Raw genomic sequence first — 21,465 nt, forward strand, 5'->3', positions numbered from 1 at the left:
TGAGGTTGGCAAAGGCTGTGGAAGGAAAAGTGTGTGTTCTCCATGATGCATTTAACCAAATTCCCAATTTTGTTTGGGATCAGTACCCCAAGATTCACAATACTGTCCACAGAAGCCATCACTGGCAGGTAAATTGTAAGAGTGCAAATGCTTTTGGGGAAGGGTGTTACCTCCTTTCTGAGTTTCTTCTGTAACAGTCCAGGCTTCCATTACCATTGGAATAAAACCAATAGGTCACAAGTATTCATATGTTTACCACAGAGACTGCTGTGATCGTGAATTACCTACCTTGGAACCTCGAAGACAAAACTAAAGAGTTACATATAAGGGTGCCAGTTCCGGCCCGGCGTGGTGGCTCATGTCTGTGATCCCAGCACTTTGGGAGGCTGAGGCGGGCGGAGCAGAAGGTCAGGAAATCGGAAATCGAGACCATCCTGGCTAACACAGTGAAACCCTGTCTCTACTAAAAATACAAAAAAAAAAAAAAAGTAGCTAGGCCTGGTGGCGGGAGCCTGTAATCCCAGCTACTCGGGAGGCTGAGGTAGGAGACTGGTGGGAACCCTGGAGGCGGAGCTTGCAGTGAGCCCAGATCTCGCGACTGCGCTCCAGCCTCCGTGACAGAGCGAGACTCCGTCTCAAAAAAAAAAAAAAAAAGGAGTGCCAGCTCCGGGTAAAATTGAGTAAGCCCACTCTACTCTGTTTCACCCACTCAGTGAAAATATACAAACTGGAAGTAATGCCTGGAGAAACTATTTGAGGAATCAGAAAAGTAAACAGTAGCAGACCAGTGGGAGGACGGGTAGACCAGTTCCTGTTTTTCCACGAGTATCACTCAGCCTTGTCCGTGATACAAGGCAGGCCAAAACCCAGAAGTAGGTACCAGGAAATAAACACAGACAACTCCAGGAGAAGCCTTCAAATTTTGGTTAAGAATGGTACAGGAGACTCCTAATACTCAGACAAAGTGGGGGGAAATCTCCCATTTTTCTTTTTTTTTAAATTTTTTTCCAAGCCAAACTGTATCCAGCTTTATTAAAGATACTTTTCACAAATAATCATGGTATTTCAGGCAGGACATGAGCAATCGTTAACGATATACAACAATTTTCAAACTCCCTTCGTCAATGGACTACCAAAAGACGGAAACCCACTATAAAACCCAATGAATTAGCCTGGCGGTAGTGGTGCGCACCTGTAATCCCAGCTACCCAGGAGGCTGAGGCAGGAGGATCACTTGAGCCTGGGAGGCAGAGGTCGAGATTGCACCACTGCACTCCAGTCTGGGTGACAGAGTGAGATCCTGTCTCAAAAAAAAAAAAAAAAAAAAAAAAAAAAAAAATGAAGTCTTCATCTGATGCTCTGAACAGGGAAACTTTAGAGGTTTAGAGTGAGGATTGACATTTCACATTTAGCATGTTGTTTAACAACTTTTCAGGAGCCGACCTTGACTCTCAAGAAATGAAATGAAAATGGCAGAATTTATCCGAAGATCCACAGTCTAGAAATGGAACCACTGCTCTTTTGAGGTGTGCCATCTCAGTGGCATCACTGGAAAGTCCAGATTGCCTGACACATTGGTAACCAATTATTTGGGGTCAGGTCCCAACAGATGTCTGGGTTTAAAGGAATTAAGTCTATGCTGAAAGGTGGAAAGAGAGAAGAGGACATAAAAACAAATTTGTTTTTCATACCACAAGGCTTTTGTGCCAAGGTGGCCATGTGTGTCAAGGTCAGGGAATTCCTCCCTTGGGAGCCAAGAGGAAGCCTCTCAAAACCAGAAGGGAAAGGTTCCCCCGCCCCCTCGCATCAATCCAGCTTCGGAGACATTCTATTAGTGACACATGCCCCTTCCCCCAAAAACAACAATGAAGCGTTCTGTGTACTAACAACATAGCTTAAGGAAAAAAAAAAAAAAAAGTAAAACAAAATTCTGCATTTTTATAAAACTTGATTTTAAAAAATAGTATTTCAAACTGTACCATCACCAGAAGTACAGTTATCAAAAATGAATACACTTCACTTGGCATCTCCAGCGCCTTCAGCTTTCTGGGCCTGCTCTGTTTAGCGTCTCCATTTTCTGCAGGCTTATTCCCCTCCTTGCCAGCATCAGCTTTTCCCTCTTTCCCTTTGGGTATCTTTTCTCACTTTATTGCAGGGGCCTTTTTAGGCTTGGGCTCTGGCTTTGGAGGAGCAGGTTTAGCAGACAACCTCGCAGATCTCTGTGGTTCATCCTTCACTTTGGCTTTATCTCCTTTAGCAACCCCTTCAGCCTTCCTCTTGGGCATGGTGGTGGTAGGACGTAGGCGGTATGCCGGCTTTGGTCAGTCTAGAAATTGTTGCCGCCTCTTCTCCTTCCCTTTTTTTTTTTAATTTTTATTTTTGTTGGTACATAGTAGGTGTATTTATTTATGGGGTACATCAGATATTTTGCTACAGGCACACAATGCATAATACATCGTGGAAAATGGGGTATCCATTTCCTCAAGCATTTATCCTTTGTGTGAAAGACAATCCAATTTTACTCTTTTCGTTATTTTTAAATGTGCAATTGAATTACTTCGACTATAGTCATCTTGTTGTGCTATAAAATACTAGGTATTATTCATTCATTCTTTCAAAGTACTTTTTGTATCCATTAGCCATCCCCACCTGCCCCCAACCCCTCACTACCCTTCCCAGCCTCTGGTCACCATCCTTCTGCTCTCTATCTCCATGTGTTCAATTGTTTTGATTTTTAGATGCCACAAATAAGTGAGAACATGCAATGTTTGTCTTTCTGTGCCAGACTTATTTCACTAAGCATAATGACCTCCAGTTGCATCTGTGTTGTTGCAAATGACAGGATCTCATTTTTTTAATGGCTGAATAGTACTCCATTGTGTATATGTACCACATTTTCTTTATCTGTTCATCTGTTGATGGAAACTTAGGTTGCTTTCAAATCTTGGCTATTGTGAACAGTGCTGCAACAAACATGGAATTGCAGCTATCTCTTTGATATACTGATTTCTTTTTTTCTGGGTATATACTTCTGGTATACACCCAGCAGTGGGATTGCTGGATTATATGGTAGCTCAATTTTTAGTTTTTTGAGGAACCTCCGACTTTTCCACAGTGACTATACTAATTTACATTCCCACCAACACTGTATGCGGGTTCCCTTTTCTCCGCATCCTCTCTAGCATTTGTTATTGCCTGTATTTTGGCTATAAGCCATCTTAACAGAGATAAGATGATATCTCATTGTGGTTTGATTTGCGTTTCTCTGATGATCAGTGATGTTGAGCACCTTTTCATATATCTATTTGTCATTTGTATGTCCTCTTTTGAAAAATGTCTATTGAGATCCTTTGCCCATTTTTTAAATGGATATTAGATTTTTTCCTATAGAGTTGTTTGAGCTTCTTATATATTCTGGTTATTAATTCCCTGTCAGATGGGTAATTTGCAAATATATTCTCCCATTCTGTGGGTTGTCTCTTCGTTTTGTTGATTGTTCCTTCGCTGTGCAGAAGCTTTTTAACTTGGTGTGATCTCGTTTGTCCGTTTCTGTTTTGGTTGCTTGTACTCGTGGGATGTTTCTCATGAAATCTTCATCCAGACCAATGTCCTGGAGAGTTTCCCCAGTTCTTTCTTTTAGTAGTTTCATAGTTTCAGGTTTAACTCTTTAATCCATTTTGATAAGCTTTTAATCCATTTTGATGTGATTATTTGATTGGAATCAAAAACCTTAGAAATTTGCCTGATGTTCTATTCTACTGCAGCTAAGCTGACACTTAAACCATAATATAAAGTCCTCCCACTCTTCCTCCTCTTTTCCATAGCAGAGGAGCCTCCCCCTGTAGCCACCACCATCAAGTTTCATTCTGCCAGGCCACCGCTGATGTTCACTTAAAATCCAAGGACTCTGCAGTCAGCTTGTGGTGAATGCTGCCAAGCCTGGGACTCACCCTTCAGGGAAGTGCGTTCCCCTCTGCTCCAGGGCAGGTCCAGAAATGCTGTCCAAGAGCCTAGGCCTGGGCTCAGGGACCCCAAGAACCCACTTGGTGCTCTTCCTCACTGTGGCTGGTACCTAAGGTGTAAGACAAAGTCCCTTCACTTTTCCCTCTGCTTTTCTCAAACCGAAGGAGTCTTTCTTCATAGCCACTACAGCTAGGAATGTGCCGGCTCACACCTGAAGTCAGCATATCTAGAGCCCAAGGCCCACAGCGTACTACCTAAGTATCACTGCTGGTTATTCAGGGCCCAACTGCTCTTTGGTCAGGAGGTAATAAATCCTGCTAGGACTGGGGCCTTCCTTCAAGGCAGCAGGCTCCCTTTTGGCCAAGCATGTGTCTAGAAACGTAATCCAGGAGCTAGGGCCTGGAACAGGGCCCTCATAGCTCTGCCCAGTGTCCTCTCCTACTGTGGCTGAACTGCTATCCAAGAGGCAAGACAAAGTCCTCTTTACTCTTCACTCTCCACCCCTTAATCAAAAGGAAGGGGACATTGTCATTGCTACAAGCTGCACTGCCTAGTGTTAGGGGAGAGACAGTGCAAGCGCTCCTTTAGCTGCCCTGACTGGTGTCTTCCTAGGTCACGTACCACTTTAGTCCTGTGGCTCTGAACACAGCCAGCACTAGGATTTGCCTAGGAATTGCAGTTCTTGTGTCCTAGACTGCCTTTCAAGTTTACCTATGACCCCGGAGCACTTTGGGCCCCAGTGGCAAAGCTTGCCAAGAAACTTGAGGTCCAGCCAACGGGATGAGTGGTTCCCCTCTGGCTAGGTCTGATGCAAGTTCTCCCTCTGTGCACTGGCACTGGCTGAGCCCAGCACGGCTTTTCTCTCTGCTATGACAAGGCAGTACCGAGTTCAATGTAAAGTCCCCCAGTCACTGCTCTCCCTCCTCCAAGTGCACAGACTCTCCACATTACAAGGCTGCTGCCGGAGGATGGGAGAGGCGTGGTGTCATCATTACAAGATTTTCTCTCCTGCCTCCTCAATGCCTCTTTCAATGATATGAAGTTAAAAACAGGTACTATGATTGCTCACCTGATTTTTGGTTCTTATGATGGTGCTTTTCTGTGTGCAGATAGTTGTTAAAATTTGGGTTCCTGTGGGGGGTATGAACGATGTAGGCTTGTAGTCTGCTGGTTTTCTCCATCCACCCATTTTTTTTTTTTTAATTTTATAATCTCCATGCTATCATGTCCCAGCCACCAGGAAATCTTCCATTGGTGGCAGTGGTGGTGGTAATGGCAGCAACAGCAGCAGCAGCAGGGTCCACAGGCACCTAAAACTTTGTAGAATGGAAACTTTCTTCTCTCCTCAGAGAACCTATGGTCCCAAGAAGATGGATCAACTCAAATAGGAATTGATTTTTTTTTCTTCTCTTTCCTCCTACTGCCTGGCTCCAGATGTGGGTCCAATTATGAGACTTCTGTGGCAAACTATGATAACAAAAATTCCAGCTTTCTGCCTAAAAAGACAAAAATAGGGCCGGTGAACTGGAAAGGACCACAAAGATCATAGAAAGGAAGGAGCTGAGGAAAGTGACCACATGAAGTTGTTTATGAGCTCATGGACTCACTGAGAATTAAACTATAGGACAGACCACTGCTCAGGTCCCAGACTGACCAATGGATGGTGCATACATGAAACAGATTCAACTAGCATTTCAATACCTTTGAAAGCAGAACTGACATTGAAACCACAACCCATAGAAAAAAGGTCAGAACTTACAGCCTATATCCAAATGAGTGAATTGCCTACTAAAGCAAGAAAACCAACATTATCCATAGGATTTAAACAAGACCTAGAATCTCATAACATATTGTCATATTATTCAAACTTTCCAGGATATAATCCAAAAGTAATAAGCATATAAAGAATCAAAAAAATCTCCATTTAAGTAAGAAAACATAATTAACAGACACAAACATCAAGATTACACACATATTGCAAGTATCTGAGACAGATTATAATGCAGCTAATGCAAAAGTGCTCCAAGAAGAATGGCAAACACTCTTAAAGCAAACAGAAAGATAGAAAATCTCAACAACAACAAAAAAATAGAAAATAGAAAGAAGAACCAAAGGGAAATTTGGGGGCTAATAAATACAATAGCCAAAATTTTAAAACTCACTGAAAGAGCTTAATAGCAAATAAAGATGGCAGATGAATACATGAGTGAACTTGAAGATAGATCAATAGAAATTGCTCAACAATAGAAAGAAAAAATTAACAATATAATTGAGTGGAGCCTCTGGGACCTAAGGTGCTATACCAAAAAGCCTAACATTTGTGTCATAGGAGTCTCATCAGGAAAGGAAAAAGGGTGTGGAGCTAAAAAAATATTTAAAGAAATAGCAACTAAAAATTTCCTACCTTTGGTAAAAGACATAAAACTTACAGATTCGAGAACCAGTAAGCCCCAGTCCCAAAAGAAATACATGCCCAAAACATCATAATCAAATTGCTGAAAACAAAAAACTAGGCCAGGCGGGGTGGCTTACACCTGTAATCTCAGCACTTTGGGAGGCTGAGGTGGATGGATCACCTGAGGTCAGGAGTTCAAGACCAGCCTGGCCAACATTGTGAAACCCCATCTCTATTAAAAATACAAAAATTAGCCAGGCTTGGTGGCGGGCACCTGTAGTCCCAGCTGCTTGGGAGGCTGAGGCAGGAGAATGGCATGAACCCAGGAGGCAGAGGTTGCAGTGAGCCGAGATTGTGCCACTGCACTCCAGCCTGGGTGACAGAGCAAGACTTCATCTAAAAAAAAAAAAAAAAAAAAAAAAAAAAAAACTAAAGACAAGGAACAACAGTGCATTGCTTATAGGGGAATAATGATTCAAATAATTTCAGATTTCTCACTGGAAACCATGGAGGCCCAAAGTAAAATGACATTTTTTACAGGGCTGAAAGAAAATACTGTCAACACAGAGCTAAATATCCAGTAAAAATATCCTTCAGAAATGACAGGTTGTTTAAAAAATAAATAAATAAAGGACGTCTCAGGCAAGAAAAACCATGAGAATTTACTGCCAACAGACCTACTCTAAAAGAATTGCTAAAAGAAATTCTTTAGACAGAAGGAAAATGATACCACAAAGAAATGTGGAACATTAAGAATGAAGAAAGAGCAATAGAAATGTTAAATATCTGGTTAAGTATAATTGACAAATCTTCTCCTCTTGAGTTCTTTAAAATATGTGTGACAACCAAAAGCAAAAATTATAACAATATCTGATGAGGTTTTTATTGTATGTAAGCGTATTAGATAAGACAACTATGACACAGATTGTGGAGAATAAAGAGATGCATATGGTGGCAAGATTCCACATTTCACTTTGTGCCAGGGGTCCCTACGACCACACTTAGGCTCATTGATTTGCTTGAAAGATTCACAGAACTCAGAAAAGCTGTTAATGATCATGGTTACAGCTTATTACAGCAAAAGGATACAGATAAAATCAGCAAAGGTAAAAAATGCATGGGGCAGAATTCAGGAGAAACCAAGAGCAAGCTTCAAGTTGTCTTCTTAATTTTCCCCGCAATGATGTGTGAAAACACATATGGCTGACTGCCAACCAGTGCCAGGATTTGGTGTCCAGGATTTGTATTGGGGGTTGGCCACATAGGCATGAAACATCCATATGACAAACCTTACTCAGTCTCCAGCTTCTACAGAGGTCAACTGGATACAATGTGGACAAGGCCCCAGTCATAAATCACATTGTTGGCATAAACTATCTGGCAAGGCCCAAGGCCCAGGTATACAAAGATACTTCTATCAAACAGTATATTCAAAGGGCTTAGAGATTACCTCCCAGAAGCTGGTCAAAGGCCAGTCCTTTTTTGGGAATGTTAAGGTCTTAAACATTCCAAGCCTGCTGAATTAATCCTTTACTGAACGTACTTGAAGAGGTATAATATTGATTCTAAGTAGAATGTAATGAGTTATGTTATTATATATTATTATGATGTTATTATAATCCCTAGATCAACTACTAAAAAGAAATACCAAAAAACGATCAAAAACACAATGAATAAATTAAATAGAATACTAAAATTTGTTCAACTATCCCCAGAAAATAAGCTGAAAGGGAAACAGAGAAATACAAATCAGAGGGGAAAAACAGAACACATATAATAAAATGGTAGGCTCAAATTTAGATATTTCAATAATTACATGTGAATGCTAAATTAAGTGTAAATATGCTAACTATGTCAATTAAAAGAGATCAGAATGGATATAAATGGATTTAGAAGTCAAGAAAAACATGAGATCACGTGCTGCCTACAAGAAATTCACCACAAATATAATGATATAGGTAGGTTAAGTAACATAATGGAGAGAATATACCATGCAAACACGAATTAAAAGAAAGCTTGCATGGCTTTATTAGTAACAAAGTAAATGTTAGAGCCAGGGATAAAGAGACATTATACAATGATAAAAAGGTCAGTTCACTGAAAACACGTAACAATACTAAATGTGTATGCACCTAACAACAAAGGTGGCTGGGCACAGTGGCTCACACCTACAATTCCAGCACTTTGGGAGGCCAAGGTGGGCAGATCACCTGAGCTCAGGAGTTTGAGACCACCTTGGGCAACGTGGCAAAACCCCATCTCTACGAAAAACACAAAAATTAGCCAGGCGTGGTGGCGCACACTTGTAATCTCAGCTACTTGGGGGGCTAAAGGCTGGGGGAATCCCTTGAGCCTGGGAAGCTGAGGCTGCAGTGAGCTGTGTTCACACCACTGCACTTCAGCCTGGGTGACAAAGTGAGACCTTGTCACAAAACAAACAAATAAACAAGTAAAAAACACAAAGCTGGCCGGGCGCGGTGGCTCAAGCCTGTAATCCCAGCACTTTGGGAGGCCAGGACAAGCGGATCATGAGGTCAGGAGATCGAGACCATCCTGGCTAACACAGTGAAACCCCATTTCTACTAAAAAATACAAAAAAAAAAAAAACTAGCCAGGCGAGGTGGCAAGCGCCTGTAGTCCCAGCTACTCGGGAGGCTGAGGCAGGAGAATGGTGTAAACCCGGGAGGCGGAGCTTGCAGTGAGCTGAGATCCGGCCACTGCACTCCAGCCTGGGTGACAGAGCGAGACTCCGTCTCAAAAAAAAAAAAAAAAAAACACAAAGCTTCATGAACTAAAAAGTGAGAGAACTAAAAGAAGAAATAGATACATCCAAAATTATAATTAGAGACTTCTATACTCCTCTCTCATTAATCAACAAAACTAGTAGATATAAAATTAGCAAGGATATAGAATTGAACAATACTATCAACCAACTAAATCTAATTTCATTATAGAATATTTCATTCAACAGGTAGATTGTACTTTTTTTTTCAGATACTTATGAAACATTCACCAAGATAGAGTATATCCTATAGATTTCAAAGAGTTGAATCATGCAAAGTATGTTCCCTGACTGTAATGGAATTGAGCTAGAAATCAATAATAGAAAGATAGCAGGAAAATCTACAAACACTTGAAAGTTAAACAATATACTTCTAATAATCCATGGGTCACAGAGGAGTTATCAAGGGAAATTAGAAAATATTTTTAACTGAATAAAATAAAACCACAATATATCAAAAATTGTGGAATGAAATTAAAGGAGAGCTTACAGGGAAATGTAAAGCATTAAATGCTCACATTAAGAAAGAAGGTCTCAGATTAGTTCATTTAAGCTTCTACCTGGAACAAAATAAATCCAATGCAAGCACAAGGAAGAGGATTAAAAAGTTAAAAGCAACAATCAATGAAACGGAAAAAAGAAAAATAATAGAGAAAATTAGTGAAACAAAGAGGTCGTTCCCTTTAAGAGATCAATAAGATTGATAAGTCTCCATCAACATTAAAAAAGAAGATCAATAAAATGGATAAACCTGACATGGTTTGGATTTGTGTCCCCACTTAAATCTCACGTAGAATTATAATCCCCATGTGTTGGAGGAGGAGCCTGGTGGGAGGTAATTAGATCAAGAGGGTGGATTTCGTCCTTGCTGTTCTCGTGATAGTGAGTGAGTTCGCAAGAGATCTGCTTGTTTTAAAGTGTGTAGCACCCCCGGCCCTCGTTCTCTCTTCCTCCTGCTCCAACCATGTAAGGCATGCCTCCTTCCTCTTCTTCCACCATGATTGAAAGTTTCTTGAGGCCTCCTCAGCCATGCGTCCTGTATAGCCTGCAAAACTGTGTAAGCCAATTAAACCTTTTTTCTTTATAAATTACCCAGTCTCAGGTAGTTCTTAATAGCAATTAGAGAACAAACTAATACAAACTTCTAGCAACACTAACAAAGGAAAAAACAGAGAAGTCATAAACTACCAACATCAGGAATAAAAAGGGTGACACACCGTAGAAATTAAAAGAATGATAATAGGATGTTACACATGATTTTACACACATAAATTCAATAACAGATAAAATGGAGCACTTCTGCAAACTGCAAACTAACAACTCACTCAAGATGAAATAGATAACCTGGAAAAAATTGAATTAGGAGTTAAAATCACCTGAAAAAGAAATCTTCAGGCTCAGAGTATTTCATTGATTAATTCTACCAAAACAATTAAAGAAGAAATGGCCAGGCATGGTGGCTCACCTCTGTAATCTCAGCACTTTGGGAGGCCAAGGCTGGCAGATCACTTGAGGTCAGAAGTTTGAGATCAGCCTGGCCAACATGGTAAAGCCCTGTCTCTACTAAAAATACAAAAATTAGCTGGGCATGGTGGCACACACCTGTAGTCCCAGCTACTAGGAAGGCTGAGGCAGGAGGATCGCTTGTAACCCAGGAGGCAGAGGTTGCAGTGAGCCAAGATCACACCACTGCACTCCAGTCTGGGTGACAGAGAGAAACTCTGTCTCAAAAAAATAAAAATAAATAAATTAATTAATTAATTAAAGAATAAATAACACAGATTCTTTCTTTCTTTCTTTCGTTCTTTCGTTCTTTCTTTCTTTCTCCTTCTTTCTTTCTTTCTTTCTTTCTCTTTTTTTTTTGTGACAGAGTCTTGCTCTGTCGCCCAGGCTGGAGTGCGGTGGCGCAGTCTTGGCTCACTGCAAGCTCCACCTCCCAGGTTCATTCCATTCTCCTGCCTCAGCCTCCCAAGTAGCTGGGACTACAGGTGCCTGCCACCACGCCTGGCTAATTTTTTTGTATTTTCAGTAGAGATAGGGTTTCACTGTGTGAGCCAGGCTGGTCTCAATCTCCTGACCTCGTGATCTGCCCGCCTCAGCCTCCCAAAGTGCTGGGATTACAGACATGAGCCACCTCACCTGGCGAAATAACACAGATTCTAAACACACTTTCCCAGAAAATAAAAGAGAAGGGAATACTTCCCAACTTATCAGACCAGCATTACTCTGATACTAAATCCAGACAAAGACATTACAAGAAAATAAAATGATATGCCTTATGAATATTTTTGCAAAAATACTCAATAAAATATTAGCAAATTTAATCCAACAAGATATAAAAAAGAATAGCATACTGGTTCAATGCATAAATGTCAATCAATGTAATCCATCATTATGACATTCTAAAGAAGAAAACCACATGATCCTATCAATGTATGCAAAAATATCATTTGGCAAAATTCAATATTCATTCATGATTTTAAGAACTCAGCAAACCAAATAGAGTGGAACTTCCTTAACCTAATAAAAGGTATTGTCAGTGGACTAAATTGTGTTACCTCAAAATTTATATAAGGCCCTAATCCCCAGTACTTCAGAATGTGATTGTGTTTGAAGATAGAACCTGTAAAGAGGTGACTAAGTCAAAATGAGGCCGTTAGGGTGGACCCTAATCCAATCTGACTGGCGTTTCTATGAGAATAGGAAATTTGGAGAAACAGAGAAGCACCAGAGATGAGCCCGCACAGAGGAAAGACCATATAAGGACATAGCAAGAAGAAGGCCGTCCACAAGCCAGGAAGAGAGGTTCCGAAGAAAATAAACCTGCCTACACCTGGTTCCTGGACTTCTAGGCTCCAGAAATGTGAGAAACCAACTTCTGTTATTTAAGTCACTCAGCTGACGGTACTTTGTTATGGCAACCTTAGCAAACTAATACAAGTACCTATAAAATATCTACAGCTAATATTATATTTAGGGATGAAAGCCTGAATGCTTTTTCTCCCAAAATCAAGAAAAGGCAAGAATGTCTGCTGTCATTGCTCTAGTGCATATAAAGAGGAGAGTTCAGGTGATTTATCAAGGTAGCCCATTCCAGAGATGTTATCTCCTCAGCTCGATACCTCCCAAGACCAACTGCACACACGCACACACACACACACACACACACACACACGCATATACACCTGTTATCTGAATGTCTTAGCTAAAACTAATTTTCACCCACAATATCAAAATAGTTGCCTCAATTCACTTTGAGTGTCCAGAAGCAGCTTGGGTGTAACCAGGAAAGGGGACAGGGAATCAAATTAGCAGCAGGATTATGAAGTCTGCAAGAAAGAAAAAAAGGAAAGAAGAATTTCAGGGTGCTCATATATGAAAATTACAGCCTGCACATCACTGCCATCTTATAAAGGATCAGGGTGCATTTGATGGAGCTTTCTAACCATTATGTTCTCTGGTCATAATAGAATATCTGTATTCTAATTAAAAAGGAGAAAAGGATGATTATTTAAAAAGCATAAAGCTTCTTAGAAACCTCAGTTTCTGGCATTTATTTGAAGGTTTCTACTCTCTCCACATATAATGTATCTGAGCAATTTAGAACTATACCTAACAGGCTCCACTTCACGCCTACTCTTGCAAGAAAAGGGTTTCATGCAAAATGTGAAAATTGCAGCTGGAGCCATTATGTAAGCTACTTAACCTATAGTAGGGGAGGTCTACATGCTATATATTGCTCTGGATCGTCATGGAAAAAAAAAATGATTCAAAAGAAAATAAGGATTATGTTCCGAGGCTGTTTTTCCCTGAGGCTTTTTAAACAATGCCTTTATCTATTCCCCGTTTTCCAATTATCTTTTCCAGAGATGTGGCAATAATTTAGTAGTATTATGTGCTGTCACTTCTGCATTAGTAAACACCAGGACCTGCTGAGTAATTACAGAATAACCTCATAATAAAATGCAGTGAAGAGCTCTAATTAAATGTTAATGTTGCTTAAAACTATCCTACTTTAAAATGAAAATTTTCCATCCATGTATCCTAATGAGTTATCAGAATGCATTACTCCCAAATAAAATGTACAAATGAGAAGGTAAACATAAAATATTACCACCAGTAGGCATGTGTGTGGAAACATTTATAATCAAAATTAATATACTACATTAAAATTACTGAAATATAAATGCATACCAAAATGCTGTAACAACAATGGGGGAGGATTTTTATGAAAGCTCATGCTTCACTTTAAAAGGGAAAAATGCCAAATTATTCTTCAGTCACGTAGTAGGCAATAAAGGTTAAAGCTGCTTCTGAACATGGGACTAAAGCAAGTTAAACTAAGAACATCTACAACTTCTGTAAAATAATAGAATTTTAAAAACTCACTGTCTAATTGAGGAAACAAGGCCTTCCATTTACTTTATTCTTTAAAAATCTGCCAGGAAAGGGTTCCCCTCCCAGATTATATTGCTCTACTATCTTGACCCACACATCATCCTTCTGGCATTTAGTGTGCTGACCTAGGTAGACGTGGTGAAAATCTATTGCTCACAGGTATCTATATAAACCGATTATTGTTACAGTCTCAGCTCACTGCAACCTCCGCCTCCTGTGTTCAAGCGATTCTCCTGCCTCAGCCTCCCAAGTAGCCGGGATTATAGGCGCCTGCCACCACATCCGGCTAATTTTTTATATTTTTGGTAGAGATGGGGTTTCACTACATTGGCCAGGCTGGTCTCAAAATCCTGACCCCAAGTGATCCCCCCACCTCGGCCTCCCAAAGTGCTGAGATTACAGGCGTGAGCCACCGCACCCTGCCCAACCCATTTCAGTTTTCATATCACAGGAAGAAAGTCACAATCTTTCCTCCTTCCTTTACATTGCCAGAACAAACAAGTCAATCCATTTAGTCTTTGGAAAAGACCTGTCCCCCAACTCTTCTGCCATTATCTGCTGAAACCTGCTATACATTCTTCTCACATTTCTGTCAAACCACTTATATTGCTACTTCTCATAGGCCTAATTAATATTCTTTCATGTAATCAGTTTTAAAATACAATCACAAACCTAGCATAGTATTGCCTAAAGAATTCTGCAATATGTGTTTCTGTTTTGTACTTCCTGTTAGCTTACTCTTTTTCTCCAAGATGAAGAACTAACAAAAGCTTTATCATTGACAAATTTGAAATCTTTGTTTCCATTACCAGGCTCTTGTGTTATTAGGGATATGTGCCCACTTCACTGACCTGAGTCCTGGATATCTCCCACACTTGACCTTCTACGCAGTGGAACCCCTCACACCCACTTATAGTACAAGCTGTTGATGCTGCTATTGATAAAGGTATTTGTTTACTACTGACTGTGATGAAATATGTTGGGAACTTTTCTTCCCAGTTTACACCAAATACATAGAAGAGGTGACTTCTAGCGTTCCTCAGATTCTCTTTGGCCATGGCTATGTCTCTTTGGAAAAAGACTAGATGCTGTGTGAACATCTGCTGAACAGCTTGTACAGCCCGAGAAGAGAGGGAGGGAAGGCAAGGAGACATCCAGGGCCTGGCTCAGACATCTCATGTTCACTCTCATCACTGGGAACTTCACATCTGTGTGCAGGGGATTGTGTGTGTCATGAAGAACCAACACGGCACTGACCACCAATCAGTCACCAGACACCACAAAGAGTTGTTGGCAATGGCGAGACCTCCCCTGCTGCCCCTTGGAGAACAGGAAATAGATTCCCTCGACAGTGTTCAGGAGGATAATACTTCAGGACACAAGCTTTGGAGTCAGACAGACTTGAGTTTGCATCTCAGCTCTGATGCTTGCTAGTTGTGCCCCCTTGAGCAGTTTGCTTAATCTGTCTGAGCCTCCATTTCATCCTCTATTCATTGAGAATAATGCTCACCTCGTAAGATTATTGTGAGAAATAGGTGAGCAATATATGACAAGCACTTGGCATGCTGAGTGATTCAAGTATTTAATTAGTGGAAGCTGCTATTATTACTACTATAGCCTCTATTAATGGTGTCTTTCCCCGCAAGTAGCAACACCTCCTGGCTTCTGTAATGACAATGATGTTCTTACCTTGAAAAACTTTCAAGTCATCCTTGCCCCTCCCTCAGTCCCCACATCCAAAGATGTATTATCAATCCGTCCTCTCCTTTGCATCTCCATTGCCACTGCTCTAGTTTATATCTTCACTAACTCTCACCTTGACCTTCACTCAGTAAATGTTTATTAAAGCACCTACTATGTGCTGAGCATGATGTAAAATACAAACATGTAAAATATCTCAAAATATATATAATCTGGTGGTGCGGCAGGGAAATACAGACATTTAGACAGGTAACCAGAATGCAAGGCCAAATGAAACAGCATGGAATATTTAGAAAGGTTTCACATACATATGATTCAACAACAACCAAAAAAGATGTACAGGAAGGTTTCACAGAGGCCTTGCCCCTTGAGGGGAAACTTGAACAATGAATAAAAATAAGAAAAAAAAGGCATTACAGTCTGAGAAAACAGCATGAGCAAACACAAGACCTCAAGAATTATGTCACGTGGAGAAAATGCTAAGTTATACAGTGGGACCAGAGTGGGTGGGGTGGACAGAGTCACAGCTGAAGTCGGAAGCAGTCGATCAGGGGAGTGGAGTGCTTCCAATTCCCCTTCAAGGTGGATTCCTCCTGCCTCAAGGTGGATTCCCCTTCAAATTCCGCCCCTACCCCTAAAGGCTGTATAGCTATAGACAAATTACTTACCTTCCCTGAGAATCATTTGTAAAATGCAGACAATGAAATACCTACTTCATGCTGTTCTTGAGGGGATTAAATGAAATAATATAGGCAAAGCACTTTACACAATGCCTAGACTATAGCAGGCACTTCACAGATGGTAGTTACTGTTTTTCTAGGAAGCTGTTGTGGACTGAATGTTTGTGATTCACAAAAATGTATGTGTCAAAACCCTAACCCACAGTCTGGCTTTATTTGGAGACAGGGCCTCTATGGAACTAAGGGTAAATGAGGTCATAGGGTGGGACCCTGGAGTCTTGATTCAAAAGGATTAGTCTTTATCAAAAGAACCCCAGAGAGCTTGCTCTTTCTCTCCATGAGCGCCACCAAGTAAAGGCCACATAAGCACACAGTAAGAAGGCAGCCATTTGCAAGCCATCTGCCCTCGCCAGAAACTGAACTGGCCAGAATCTTGAACTTCTAGCCTCCATAACTGTGAGAAAATAAATTTCTGTTGTTTAAACCCCAAGTCTATGGTATTTTATTATGACAGCTCAAGCTGACTAGTACGGAGGCCTTGAATGGCATTTTAAGGGGTTTGTTCTTTATTTTGTGGGCAATGGAGATGCCTTAAAAATTTCTGAGAAGGCAATAATTAACATTATATCTGACGGTCTGAGAGTTGAAGAGTAATGTGGATGTCCTCTTTACTGACCTCCTGCACCCTGCCTCTGCCTCTTCCCTTCCATTCATGACAACCACTCTATGACTAATATCTCCAATATGGATCAGAGGAGCTGCTCAAAACGTTGATCTATAGAATACAACCTGGATCCCTTTGTTTGGCGTTCAAGCTGGGAAGATCAGACCTGGCTTGTGCCACATTTGTGCCTTTGCTCAAGCTGTTCCTTCCACCAGTGATATTATTTCCTACTGTTTTCAGACAGAATCCAATTTATCCTTTAAGACCAATGCCCATGCTGCTTGTCTTATGATGTCTCCCCTCCACTGAACCCCTGCTGTTTATGCCTCTAGCATGTCACGGTGGTCAACCTCTCTACTCTAAATAATGTTGTTTATAGCTCCTCTAGTAGACTGTAATGACCTGAGGTCAATTTTTGTGGCTTTCACATTACATGGCACAGAAAAGAATTTTAAGGGGGTATGAGGGAAAATCTATAAAGCAAGAGAGAAAAACACTAGGCTTACATGGGAGAAGGGAGAGAGACAGTCTGGAAGAGAAGGGGGTTTTGGAGAGCAAAAACTCTTATTGAAAGGAGAATTAGTTACTTGATGTGGGTGTGCATTGTGAAACAGATGGATTTCCCCCCACCCCAATTCCTTACAGAGTCTCCATCTCCATTATACTCCCATACGTGCTAATTCTCTGAAATTCCCATGAGGCATTAGATGGGAAAGATGGTTATTGGGTGGCAAAAATCATAATCATAGTTAACATCTGTTGAAGATATACCTGATGCCTGGTGCTGGGCTACAGTACAGGCTTTCAGTATTCCGTATATTATGTTCTTTTTCAGTCCTGAAATGCATGTCTTTCTGTTGGTATAATGTGGCCATTTAGGTGTTCTTTTAATCTGAAATTTTATTCAGAGATTTATCCAGAGGATTATATGCTGCATTAAAACAATGAGTCCAGTCAGGGAGCATTCGTTTAGAAAGTTACTAACCCTATCCCTCCTCTGTTTAAGACCCATGTTAAGACTTTTACTTAAGACTCAGGCACTTATACAACTGCAGTTTTAGTTCCAACTTTCTGGCTTACTAATGAGGAAAAACAACTTTTATTTTGATTTTGAAAACGTCTATTAAATTCCTATAAAATATCTTGGTTTTTAAAAAATACATCTGAGATAATCTTTCCCTACACATATTTTAAAAACCTTTTCCTTTTTTAAAATTTTTTATTTCCATAGGCTTCTGGGGGGAATGGGTGATGTTTGGTTACATGAGTAAGTTCTTCGCTGGTGATTTGTGAGATTCTGGCGCATCCATCTCCAGAGCAGTATACACTGAACCCAATTTGTAGTCTTTTATCCCTCACTCCCTTCCCACCCTTTCCCCTGAGTCCCCAAAGTCCATTGTATCATTCTTACGCCTTTGCATCCCACTTATAAGTGAGAACATACGATAGACAAACAACTTTTTTATGTCGTTGGTCATTTATATTTGCCCCCTAGTCTATCAGAGTCACTGATGAAAACTGGCAAAGGGTGAAGGAGAACACAGAGAGGAAGAGGGGAGGTGCCCAGGACTAATCCCAGCCCTTGGCATGGAGCCTGCCTACCTCCCTTTTCCCAGGACTCAGTTCTGCCTCCTTCCTTCCCTTCTATTCCTCCGGAGCCAGCCCCAACCTTTCCTAAGATCTTTATTTTATCTAAAAACTTCCCAATAATTCTACTTGGAGATATTTAAGCCAGGAGGACAAAGGATCCACAGTCACAAGTCTGGCATACTCGCAAGTGAAACAACACCCAGAGACAAAATTTATTTTTAAATAAAATATGGAGATTTCTGGTTACATGAAATAAATATACAAATTACCAGTATTCTCAATGGGCTTCGATGTGTGCAGTTAGTAGCCAGGCCCTTTGCTGAGAACTCTACTTGCATTATCTATTTCAGTCCTCATGGAGGGAGGTACTGAATAATTACTATCTATCTCATTTAGCAATGGGAAGGGTAGGAAGTTACCCTGGGTAGATGGTGCAGGACACTGAGAGTCCTGTTTTAATTTTGATACAAGGAAAAGAGATTTTGCTATATGCCCTTAGCTAGCTTAAGTAGGAAAGGGAGAATCTCCCTTCTTATTTTAATCAATATATGACTGATTTAAAGGAGCCTCAGAGGCCTTTAGCACTAACAAGGCCCAATCTCTAGGAATTTAAGAATGACAGTGAGGCTGGCACTGTGAGGAGCCTGATGTATGATACCACCAGGGCGTTGAAAGAACACGGCTTATATCACATCTCACACCCTGCCTAGAGAAAGCCACTTTTATTCTAGGCCAAATTCCAAAGGGAACCTGGCAATGGACTTGTTATAATGTTAAAGTTAAATAAAATTGTTCCCAGTAATACACTTTCCTGCTTTTGAAACCTTTATTGTTATTACAAAAGCAAATAAAACACACAGAGACTGTTGCAGTGTACACCTGCAGTTCTTATTGCAAGCTCCCCCAACCCTCCCTGAGGGCTTTATCTGGCAGCAGAAATTAGTTCACTACTGTGCAGGGCAGGCAGGCGCTGCCAGGCTGGAAGCCAATCGCTGTTCCCCCCATAACGAATGGGAGATGGAGGGTAAATTGCTCCTCGGGTGGGACAACCTGAGGTGTATTCTACGCAGTTTTCAGAGGCCCCCAGTGGGATGCAGATCCGGTTGCCCCCAGCAGTGACCTGCTCTGAACTACTTTCCTTCCTTTCCCTCTCCCTTCATCTCTGTCATTCAGGGCTTCCTGGGATCACCTCCCAAATAAACTACTTCTGCATAAATCACTATATACGTCTGGGAAACCCAACTCAAGGCAATTGCTGTAGTTTGAATATATGTGTGTGTGTATGCATATATATATTTGTTTGTTTGTTTTGTTTTGTTTTGGAGACAAAGTCTCACTCTGTCGCCCAGTCTGGAGTGCAGTGGCATGATCTCGGCTCACTGCAACCTCCACCTCCTGGGTTCAAGCTATTCTCCTCCCTCAGCCTCCCGAGTAGTCGGGACTACAGGCATGTGACACCATACCCAGCTAGTTTTTTTATTTTTAGCAGAGACAGGGTTTCACCCTATTGGCCAGGCTGGTCTTGAACTCTTGACCTTGTGATCTGCCCACCTCAGCCTCCCAAAGTGCTGGGATTACAGGCATGAGCCACCACGCCTGGCCCAGTAGTTTGAATATTTATCCCCTCTGAAAGTCATGTCGAAACTTAATCCCCAGTGTGGCAGTATTGAGATAAGGCCTTTAAGAGGTGATTTGATCATGAGGGCTCTGCCTTCATAAGTGGATTAATCCATTCATGGATGAATGGGTTAAAGGGTTAATGAATGTATGGGTTACCATGGGAGTGGAATAGGTTGCTTCATAAGAAGAGGAAGAGGGACCTGAGCTCGCACATTCATACACTCAGCCCTCTCGCTGTGTGATACCCTGCCTTGCCTCAGGACTCTTCAGAGTCCCCACCAGCAAGAAGGCTCTCACCAGATGTGTCCCCTCGACCTGGGACTTCATAGCCTCCATAACTGGAAGAAATAAATTTTTTTTCTTTCTAAATTACCCAGTCCATTTTCCATTGTTATAAGCAATATAACAATGCCCACATATGAGTTTGCTGAGGCCTCAATACCAGGGTACCACAGACTGGGTGGCTTAAATAACAGAAATGTATTTTGTCACAATTCCAGAAGCTGGAAGTCCAAAATCAAAGTGTCAGCAGGGTAATTTCTTCTGAGACCTCACTCTTTGGCTTATAGATGGCTATCTTCTCCACTTGTGTTTACACAGCCTTTCCTCTGTTGTGTCTTTGTCCTCATCTACTCGTCTTATAAGGACACCAGTCATATTGCATTAGGGTCTACCTATATGACCTTATTTTACCTTAATTACCTCTGTAAGACTCTTTCTCCAAATACAATCACATTCTGAGGTACTGGGGTTAGAACTTCAGCATAGGAATTTGGGCGGGTACACAATGCTGCCCCTAAGAGCCCATTATAATCAAAACAAAGTTATATCAAATGTTTATTGAAAACACATGCTTGTGTTGACTTAACCCAGCCAGTGAACAAGTCAAGCCTGGTAGGCTGTGGTGGGATATTTGCTCTGAATCTGCATAGGCTTGTCTTCCAGGGACACATTTATATTCTGGTGCTCTAAAGCAGCTATCAGCATTAAGAGATTTGCCCAGTTAGGAATTTAGCATAGATTAATCCAGGCTCCTTCATTCTAACTATTTCTACTGCCCTCTAGGGTGACCAACTCATCTTGGTTTGTCCGGGACTATCTTGGTTTGTCCGGGACTGTCCTGGTTTTAGCACTGAAAGTCCTGCATCTTAGTACTTTTGCCTGGGCACACCAGGATGGTTGATTATCCTTAGTCTCTCATATTTGAGAAATGCGGGGGTTTGGGGGAATCAGGAGTAGATAGAAAGAGAGAGAACAGATGATCATTTTGTTTGTCAGGCTGGGTTGAGTTTGATGATTTCTGAAACTGTTTCCAGTTTCATTAGTATAAAGAAACAAAGATGTTATCAACCCCTTGGATATTTACATCTGAAATTTTGTAGTTGGTGATGAGACCAAACATGATAAAAATAATAACTCTAGCAGTATTCCAAGAGAAGCCAAAAGGAAGGTGAGACAGCAGATAACTCCTTGAGAAAAGCTGTCCTCACACTTCCTGACAGAAGAGATCTTCTCTCCTTCTCCTGCCTCACTCACACACTCATGCTCCTCTCTGATTTCAGGTTATACTGGAAATCATCTGTTAGACTTGTCTGCATACTTCTTTTTCTTACTAGATACCAAGTTCCTTGAGAGACTGGGTCTTATTCATCATTGAATACCCTGGCACCAA

At 41.1% G+C, this 21,465-nt stretch overlaps 1 protein-coding gene across 3 annotated transcripts in view; it reads right to left on the reverse strand.

Moving 5' to 3' along the window:
* Window positions 1-708: 708 nt before the first annotated feature.
* Window positions 709-21,465, reverse strand: part of RMI1 (RecQ mediated genome instability 1) — a 100,939-nt gene continuing 80,182 nt past the window's right edge. For all 3 annotated transcript variants that reach the window (XM_073021476.1, XM_073021473.1, XM_073021470.1), the window contains one exon: window positions 709-5,459. The gene's annotated coding sequence lies outside the window, so the exon portion shown is untranslated. The remainder of the gene's footprint in view (window positions 5,460-21,465) is intronic.

Source organism: Chlorocebus sabaeus, chromosome 12, assembly GCF_047675955.1.
Source record: "Chlorocebus sabaeus isolate Y175 chromosome 12, mChlSab1.0.hap1, whole genome shotgun sequence".
NCBI lineage: Eukaryota > Metazoa > Chordata > Mammalia > Primates > Cercopithecidae > Chlorocebus > Chlorocebus sabaeus.